Source organism: Solanum tuberosum, unplaced genomic scaffold, assembly GCF_000226075.1.
Source record: "Solanum tuberosum cultivar DM 1-3 516 R44 unplaced genomic scaffold, SolTub_3.0 scf00159, whole genome shotgun sequence".
Classification (NCBI taxonomy): Eukaryota; Viridiplantae; Streptophyta; class Magnoliopsida; order Solanales; family Solanaceae; genus Solanum; species Solanum tuberosum.
Window position 1 is genome coordinate 744,227 of NW_006239089.1, and position 10,038 is coordinate 754,264.

Consider the following 10,038-nt stretch of genomic DNA (forward strand, 5'->3'; position numbering starts at 1 on the left):
CACTCATGAAACCAGAAGGTGTTCATGACTGAAACGAACACAACCGTAAGAACCATAAACGGTAAAGGGTTAATTGTGTGACATATGGTTGTCTAGGTATACACCAAAGCTCGACGGTTCAAAGATATCGCATCTACCGATTGACCGAGTATATCCGACATATGTTCACTACGGAAAGTCCAAGGGGAAACCTACTTATTCAGATGCAATTGATCCTTGCTTGTAAAGTACACACTCGTCAGTGCATTCCTTATGTTATAACAATTTCCCATTCATGTGAGGGGATTGTTGGGTACATAGCAAAAGTAAATGGGAAATGGAGGGAAGATGGAAAAAAGAGGAAATTGAAAAGTTGGGAACTTGAAAAGTCCTCTTATGCTTTAGTAAAAAGGCATTTATCCCTCATTGGTGGTGGAAAGAAAAATATAAGAGTTTAAATAGAGAAACATTTCTATTAATTGTTAAAAGGGTTGGAAAGAGGGACCCCCATTGCGCCGTCGTCGTCGTCGCTTTCTCGGCTGCGGCTACGACTTTGGCTTTGGCTTTGGAAATTGATCGAGAGATTATTTTTTGGACAAAGTTTGTTTTCATTATTTAGTTAATTACTTATTTAATTAATTAAGTTAAATTAAATGGCCAAAACGTTTCAATTAATTAGTTAATTAACCAAAACGTTTCGACCTGACTCGGATCCGTGCGCAACCCGTTTTATTTGAATTTTCGCCGTTGGAAATGACTATTATGAAAGGTTGCAACTTTCAGGGACAACCATGACCGTTTGAAAGGTTGCAAACTTTCAAGAATGGTCGTGTAGATTCTGAAGGTTGCAACCTTTCGAAACCAGTTCCTCTTGGCTATAAATACCATTGATTCTTCAGACTTTTTCCTTACGAATTTTCTGATTTCTTCTTCTTCTTCTGCACAAAGTTTCTTTTTGTACTTTACTGTTGTTGAGTGGTTCGCTGACACCAGCGTTTTGGGTATCAATACACTAGTGATTGAGATCATTGTATCCTGGGAGGACATATTCCAAATCAAACCTCGGATACTAGATGAGAATAATTTCCTTAAAGGGACATTGTGCATTTAGTGGGCTTGATCTTTTTCCATTCTGATTTTCCAGATTCTGGTATGTTTGCAGATTTTAGTTTTTGTGAATTAGTTTATATTCTTCTGTTCTTACTGGTTCATTAAACTTTAGTGACTTTGTGTTTCTGCAAAATTTGTTGAAATCAGTAATTCTATTTTTTTTTTAAACACAGATTAGCAACACTCAACAGTTGATATATCTTGTCCGTGTTTTAACGAAACTATTTGGAAAGTTGATAAAGAGTTCGTGGTGACTGGTGGTACCATATGTGACGTCCCGCCACCAACGTAGGCAAATTTTACAGCAAAGAAGGCGTAGAGGTTTCTAGAATAGGCTAGAAAACCTTAGATACTTCAAGAGAACTTTAGAGAAGTGTAGAATTCTCTAGATAGGGGCCAAAGTGTAGATAACTTAGGGACTTTCCATGTAAATATTAATTACACTTTAGTCCTTGGAGAGTAGTATAAATAGAGGTGCCACCATTTGCAAAGGCACCAAGCAAGTTTGTAAGCAATCTTCCAAAGCTCAATACAAAGCCTTCTTCAAAAGCTCTCTCTTTGTTCTTTCAAAGCCTTTCCTTAAATATCTTCTTAGCAAACCAAGTCTTAAAGGCTTCCTTGAGTTTACAAGAAGCTTGAAAGATTAGTGAGTAAACCGTCAAGGGCCGCACGGATCTTTAGCCATCACTCTAAGTCCGTGACAACGTGGTATCAGAGCAAGGTTCGATACTAAGGAAATGGCAACCGAAGGAGACATAAACGCCGCTAGTACCACCAACATCCGTCCAGATGGTGGAAAGAAGACCCGAAAGGGTAAGAAGCACCAAAAGAGTCCTGAAGAAATGCTGCCGGATCCCACACCAAGCGAGGCGCTAACGTCTCATCCACCCTCGACCACCGAGGCCAGTGACGAAGAACATGGTGAGGAGGCCATCGACGTCACCGCAGGAGAAGAGTGGGTCTCAAGGGTTGAAGTGGCCAGGCAGGCCGTGGAGATATTAGGCCGGCGGAAAGCCGAAATGAAGGCACTTAAGGAAGGCAGAGAAGCTGGAGGATCGACGTCACCCGACTATGATAGGGAGGCCAGGGTCGAAGCTCCCAAACCACCAATGTTTAAAGGCGTCCGTGACGCTCAAGAGGTGGAGAACTTTTTATGGCACTTGGAGAACTACTTCAAGTGTAATCGGGTGAAGAGTGACGAGAATAAGATCAACACTGCCGTGTTGTATCTTTTCGAGATGGCCATGCTTTGGTGGATACGCAAGGAAGCTGACATAGGGAAGGGGGCGTGCACCATTAACACGTGGGAGCAAATTCCGCGAGGAGTTCAAGAAATCCTTCTTCCCTACCAACGTCATATACGAGGTTAAACGTAAGTTCAAGGAGCTGAAGCAAACAGGGAGCATACGGGCGTACGTGAAAGAGTTCACAACACTAACGCTTCAGATTCCCAACCTCACGGACGAGGACATGCTGTTCCACTTCATGGACGGACTGCAAAATTGGGCCAAAACGGAGTTGGAGCGGCGACAAGTCAAGACCATAGACGAGGCCATCACACAAGCCGAGTCCTTGACGGACTACAAACATGAACGGCATGACAAGGCTAAAAGCAAGGATGTAAGGAGTAGTCATGCCAAAGGTGGGGGAGATCGTGGCCGAGGCAAGGAGCAGCAGGCGCACCCAAGACAGTCCGACTTCCACAAATCAGACGGCAAGCGGTTCGTGCGCCAAAACTACTCGGAGAAGAAGGCGCAGACCACTAAGGGAGATGGTTGCTACATATGCGGGGGACCACACGGCTACGCCAGGTGCCCGGAGATGAAGAACCTTAGCGCCATCCTACGCGAGAGGAAGGAGAAGGACGCGCAAGAACAAGGGCAAGACGCAGGCACAACGCAATTGGGCATGGTTGGACTATGCGGGGCGATAGCCAAGCAGACAGCAAAGCCCGGAGACTTCAACACGCAGTATGTAGACATCTCCATCAATGGACGTACAACTCGTGCCATGGTAAACACCGGGGCAGAAGCTAATATCATGACCAAGACGGCGGCAGAAAGGTTAGGGCTGAACTACGCCCCAAGCAACACCCGCCTCAAAACGGTCAATGCACCACCGACCCCCGTGTGTGGAATCGCCCAAGGAGTGAGCATCACATTGGGAAGTTGGCAAGGTAATACTAACTTTACCGTCGCTCCTTTAGATATCTTTGACATTATTCTTGGGCAGGAGTTCTTCCAGCGCTGCCACACGATGATCGACCCCTACCTCCAACGACTCCTGGTCATGGAGCGGGAAGGGTCGTGCATGGTACCTCTAGTCAAGGTACCGAAAAAGGAAGGACATGCCCTCTTGTCGGCCATGCAGATCGTGAAGGGCTTGAAGAAAGGAGACCCGACGTTCCTAGCTACCATCGCAAGTTTGGGAGAAGACAATGGTGCTAGGGAGACCTTGCCACCGATTATAAACAAGATCCTTGAAGAGAACAAGGACGTGATGCCAGATGAGCTGCCGAAGACTCTACCTCCGAGGCGCGAGGTAGACCACAAGATAGAGCTGGAGGTTGGAGCCAAACCGCCCGCACATGCACCTTACCGCATGGCTCCACCTGAGTTAGAGGAGCTACGGAAGCAGCTGAGGGAGCTCCTCGAGGCCGGTCACATCCGTCCATCCAAGGCACCTTATGGCGCACCAGTACTGTTCCAGAAGAAGAAGGATGGATCCTTACGTCTATGCATCGACTATCGGGCGCTCAATAAGGTAACTATTAAGAATAAATACCCTATCCCGCTTATTGCAGATTTGTTCGATAGACTTGGGCAGGCCAAGTATTTCACCAAGGTGGACCTCAGAAAAGGCTACTACCAAGTGCGCATCGCGGAAGGGGATGAACCAAAGACAACGTGCGTGACCAGATACGGAGCATTCGAGTGGTTGGTAATGCCTTTTGGCTTAACCAACGCACCCGCCACTTTCTGCACGCTGATGAACAAGATCTTCCATCCCTACTTGGATCAGTTCGTAGTGGTCTACTTAGACGACATTGTCATCTACAGTAACACCTTGGAGGAGCACGTGGAGCATCTAAGGAGGGTCTTCCAAGTCTTACGAGAGAACCAGCTATACATCAAGCGGGAGAAGTGCGAGTTTGCCCAACATGAAGTGCATTTCCTGGGCCATATCATCAGCCAGGGCAAACTACGGATGGACGAGGCCAAAATACGCGCAATCCAAGAGTGGGAGGTGCCCACTAAAGTGACCGAGCTACGATCATTCCTTGGACTTGTGAATTACTATCGCAGGTTCATAAGGGGTTACTCCGCAAAGGCCGCTCCGCTGACCGAACTATTGAAGAAAAATAAGCCGTGGGTTTGGAGCGAGGAGTGCCAGCAATCCTTCGAAGGTCTCAAGGCCGCAGTAACAGAGGAACCAGTCTTGATGCTGCCCGACTTTTCAAAGACCTTCGATGTACACACGGATGCGTCGGACTTTGCCATTGGAGGAGTCTTAATGCAGGATCGACACCCAATAGCATTCGAAAGCCGCAAATTGAACTAAACCGAACGGCGCTATACGGTGCAGGAGAAAGAAGTGACGGCCATTGTACATTGCCTGCGCACGTGGAGACACTACTTGCTAGGCTCCAAGTTCGTGGTTAAGACAGATAACGTGGCCACTAGCTACTTTCAGTCACAAAAGAAGATCACCCCGAAACAAGCTAGGTGGCAAGACTTTCTAGCCGAATTCGACTACGTCTTGGAGTATAAATCAGGAAGAGGCAACGTTGTGGCCGATGCGCTAAGTAGGAAGGCCGAACTTGCTGCCATTTCAACGGTCCGTTGTGATATTCAAGATGCAATCAAGGATGGCATGCAGAATGATCCCGAGGCCAAGAAGCTAATAGAGTTAGCCGCCCAAGGCAAGACTAGGCGCTTCTGGGTGGAGGACGGACTTTTGCTCACATCCGGTAGAAGGGTCTATGTGCCAAAGTTCGGGACCATCAGGCGGCGAATAATCAAGGAAAGCCACGACACACCGTGGGCCGGGCATCCAGGGCAGCGACGAACGAGGGCACTGATCGAGGCTATTTATTTCTGGCCGCACATGAGAGACGACGTCGAGCGCTATCTGCAGACTTGTCTTGTGTGCCAACAAGACAAGGTGGAGCAAAAGCAGCCGGGAGGACTACTGGAGCCATTACCCGTAGCAGAACGCCCATGGGAGAACGTGACCATGGACTTCATCACTTCCCTACCTAAGTCTGACGGGTATGGAACCATCATGGTCGTGGTAGATAGGTTCTCAAAGTATGCTATCTTCATACCTGCCACAGCCGGATGCACCGCAAAGGAGGCCGCTCGATTGTTCTTCAAGAACGTGGTGAAATATTGGGGGCTGCCAAGACACATCATTAGCGATCGAGACCCCCGCTTTACTGGAAACTTTTGGAGGGAGCTGTTCGAGATACTTGGCACAAAACTTCACTTCTCCACAAGTTTCCATCCGCAGACCGACGGCCAGACAGAACGCGTCAACGCCCTGTTGGAGTGCTACTTGAGGCACTATGTCAGTGCGCACCAGAAGGATTGGGCTAGACTCTTAGACATGGCGCAATTTTCATATAATTTGCAGAGGAGTGAGTCCACTGGGCGCACACCATTTGAGTTGGCGACGGGCCAACAGCCCCAAACTCCACATTCTTTACCGGCTACCTTTGAGGGGAAGAGTTTGGGACCCTACCATCTTGCCAAAGGATGGGAGGAGCAGCTTGACACTGCCAAGTCCTACTTGGACAAGGCAGCAAGCAAGATGAAGAAGTTTGCCGACCGCAAGAGGCGTCCCACGGACTACCGAAAAGGCGACATGGTCTTGGTGAAGTTCAACCCAAGACAATTCAAAGCACTAAGGGGCGTTCATCAAAACTTAGTGCGAAAATATGAGGGTCCGTTCAAGATCGTTGCTAAGGTGGGCAAAGTTTCATACAAAGTACAGCTGCCCCCACATTTCAAAATCCATCCGGTGTTTCATGCAAGCGTCCTCAAACCTTATCATGAGGACAAGGAAGACCCTAGCCGGAGCCTATCCCGACGGGCCCCCATTACTGTCACTGCCTCGCACGACCGAGAGATCGAAGCCATCATAGATTATCAAGCGAAGCGGAAGCGGGGACAACCAGCCAGTGCCATGTTCCTTATACATTGGAAGGGACAATCCCCGGAAGAGGCCACATGGGAAAAATATGAAGACTTGTGGCAGTTCAAAGACCAAATCCGGGAATTTTTGCAACAATGCGCCGCGGTCGTCGCATCATCAGGTGGGGGAGCGTGTGACGTCCCGCCACCAACGTAGGCAAATTTACAGCAAAGAAGGCGTATAGGTTTCTAGAATAGGCTAGAAAACCTTAGATACTTCAAGAGAACTTTAGAGAAGTGTAGAATTCTCTAGATAGGGGCCAAAGTGTAGATAACTTAGGGACTTTCCATGTAAATATTAATTACACTTTAGTCCTTGGAGAGTAGTATAAATAGAGGTGCCACCATTTGCAAAGGCACCAAGCAAGTTTGTAAGCAATCTTCCAAAGCTCAATACAAAGCCTTCTTCAAAAGCTCTCTCTTTGTTCTTTCAAAGCCTTTCCTTAAATATCTTCTTAGCAAACCAAGTCTTAAAGGCTTCCTTGAGTTTTACAAGATCTTGAAAGATTAGTGAGTAAATTGTCAAGGGCCACACGGATCTTTAGCCATCACTCTAAGTCCGTGACACATAGGAAATGAAAGCAACTTGTTCAAGATAATGAAACATGAGGTGCAAGAATTGGAAAATGTATACAAAATAATGTATTGTCCGGATATTTGTAAACATGTCAGCTTGACTTTTCATAATGGATTATATCGTTTGGTGGCTGCCGGTAAGAACCCTCTTCCGGTTGTCTTCGTTAAGGAATAAAGTGGATCGCATTCGCTCCATGTAATTTTAATTAATGCATGCTTATGAGCAGGGGCGGACCTAGGTGGACCCTAGGGGTTGAACCCCCTCAAATTACATTGTATATATAACGTCAAATTATGATTTTATCTGTATATATATTAAAATGAACCCCTAAAAACAAAGTACAGATTTGGCTTAGTGGATAAGTGGTTCAACAAATGCCCCTAGGTCACGGGTTCAAATCCCATGGACAACATTTTTTTCCCTCCTTTAAAAAATGCTTTGGAAAATGGAACTTTTTGGGCTTAGACTTTCTTCTTCTTTTTCATTATTTTTCCCTTTTGTTCCATTTCTTCTTTTTAATTTGTTTTTCTTTAAATTTATTAGACACATTTTTTTTATTCTTTTTATATCTATTATTTAATTTATTTTTCTTTAAATTTATTAGACACATTTTCTTTTATTCTTTTTATATCTATTATTTATTTTGTTTCAACGTAACTCTTTTTTCGTATACTAACTTAAATAACTCTTTTAAAAAATGATGAATTATATTTAACTAGAAATTGATGAGATAGGAATATAATTTATTTTTTTAGAAAAAAGGAAAATTAGATGCAATTGGATGAAGAAACTTAAATATCGTCAAACATCCCTTTTCAAAAAAATATTAATTTATAGAATTCATGAAATTTCTTTTATATTTTTAATTCTATTGAGAGATGAAAACTAAACATATTTGATTTATTCGTTATTTGTCTTTTTTACAAATTATGACTAACCTAGTAAATTGAGCTATATGAACAAAAAAAATTGACGATGCTATTTATTTATCTTCTGAATATGCATTATAATATTAGTAACTCTATTCTTATACACTTTTAAAGAATGTTGACGATTTTCATAGTAATATGTGATTGAATGGATGCTAATTTAAAAAATTTAAAAAGTGAAAATTAAAGTATAAAAAGCACAAGAAATTTTAAGAATGCTCGATGGAGCATGATAAAAAGTAGAAAGAAATGATTAATACGGTATGATAAAGTAAGTTAAATTTAGCATGATAAGGTAAATATCTTTCTTCCCCGTTTTGCTCCCTTTTTCATCATTTAATTTTCACGTGTTTTAGGAGTTAACTTATGTAATACAGTCGATCCACTAAAATTCTTATGAATGTATCTTTGTCCTCAATATCTTTGATTAGTTTAGTTTACTTTTATGAACCAATGAAATATCTATGATTCTTGTACAAAGAGCATTTTGAGGGACTACTACGCTCACCACACACTTGCATTACCACCTGAACTTCTACTTTATACTTTGAACCCCTGAGCAAAAAATTTGGGTTCGCCACTGCTTATGAGTTATCAATAAAACAAGCTACTATCTTCAAATACGTCCTTTAATTTGTGTTTCTATGTGTGCTGATCCATCGATCTGTTTAAGCTAAGAAAGATAAATTTAATGACAACAGATTATTTTCATGCTTAAGCATATAATAAAGAGTGTCACATATGGGTTGGCTTAATTGAATTTAGACGGGTTGAATTATAATAAGATGATAAATGAATAAGTTAATGATCCATCTAAATGTTACTTGGGCGGAAATGAGTTGGGTTCAAGATAGCTAAATTATGGGTCATGAAACCAGCTGCCCATCCAACTCTTACCAAGTCGGACTAACAAAACTTTATTTTCTTTTGTTATGACTATATCACATTTCAAATAAAATTTTCTCAAAATTTATCATGAGTCAATATTGACTACAAATTTAGCTCTTGATTCATGATGTTATAAATCAAAGAGGAAAGTAAATCATATAAATTGGAATAAAAGAAATAGTTATGTTGCTAAATAATTGGCTTATTAAATTAAGTAGTTCGTTATAAGTTTATAACTAACTTCAGTTAGTACTAAAGGTTCTATTAAGTATCTGTTTGTACAAATTATTCTATTTAGCTTTTGATATTGAATTTCTATTATTTTCTTTTTCTATATATGAATATATTCCTCTTCTTTGTTAGAGTCCTTGATTTCATATTTCCTTTCCACCAATTTCCAGGCCATATTATAACACTTTCCATCGGCATATTTTAAGTTAATTGGAACAAATATGAGGTTTTATAGTTTATTAAGATTAATCCGTGTAATTAAAGGTATAAAATATTTTAATTAGTTAACTTATCTACATAATAGACTAATAGCTACTAATTGGAAAGACGCATAAAAATATAGAGTTTCTCCAAATTTGGATTGGAAATATCTAATAGAAATATTTAATTATATGTTCATGCTCAATTGAACTAAATCATAATAGGAATGTTTAAATGAAATTTACTACAAATATGTATTAAGCCTACCAGGAGTGGACCCATGTGATATCCAGGGGGTTCACCCGAACACCTTCGGCAAAAAATTACACTGTATATATAAAGTAAATTTTCTATATTTCTGTAGATATATATATTATATATATATATATATATATATATATATATTGAACCCCTAAATAACAAAGAGAAGCTAATGGTGCAGTGGAAAGTCCCCCAGAAATTAAGTTGCGTGTCAATAGTTTGAATCTCAGTGAAGGCGTTTTCATTTTTTCTTTTTCAATTTCAATTTTTTTTAGTTTTTTTTTTAGTGTTTTTTTTGTTACTTTAAAAAACGTGCTAAAATTGTGGTTTTAAACCCAAAAAAATTCAAGGTTTCCATTTCTAGGCTTATTTACACGTTTATACTTTTATTTTTCGAACCCTCTGAACATGGGTCCGCCATTCAAGCCTACTACCGAATATTATATGCTCAACCAACCGTCGTACTTCATTGACACGTTTTAGTTGTGGATAATCTCTAATGGTCCCATTGGCACATTATTGGTCTGCAACTTCAAGTAGAGTTGATGATGAGATAGGAAAATTTGGCTACTTAATTATTCTTTAGTTTCTTTGATGATTAATGATGAATAATAATTATGTACAGGCATATGATAAGTAAAATTAATTAGGTGTTATTCCCTCTAGT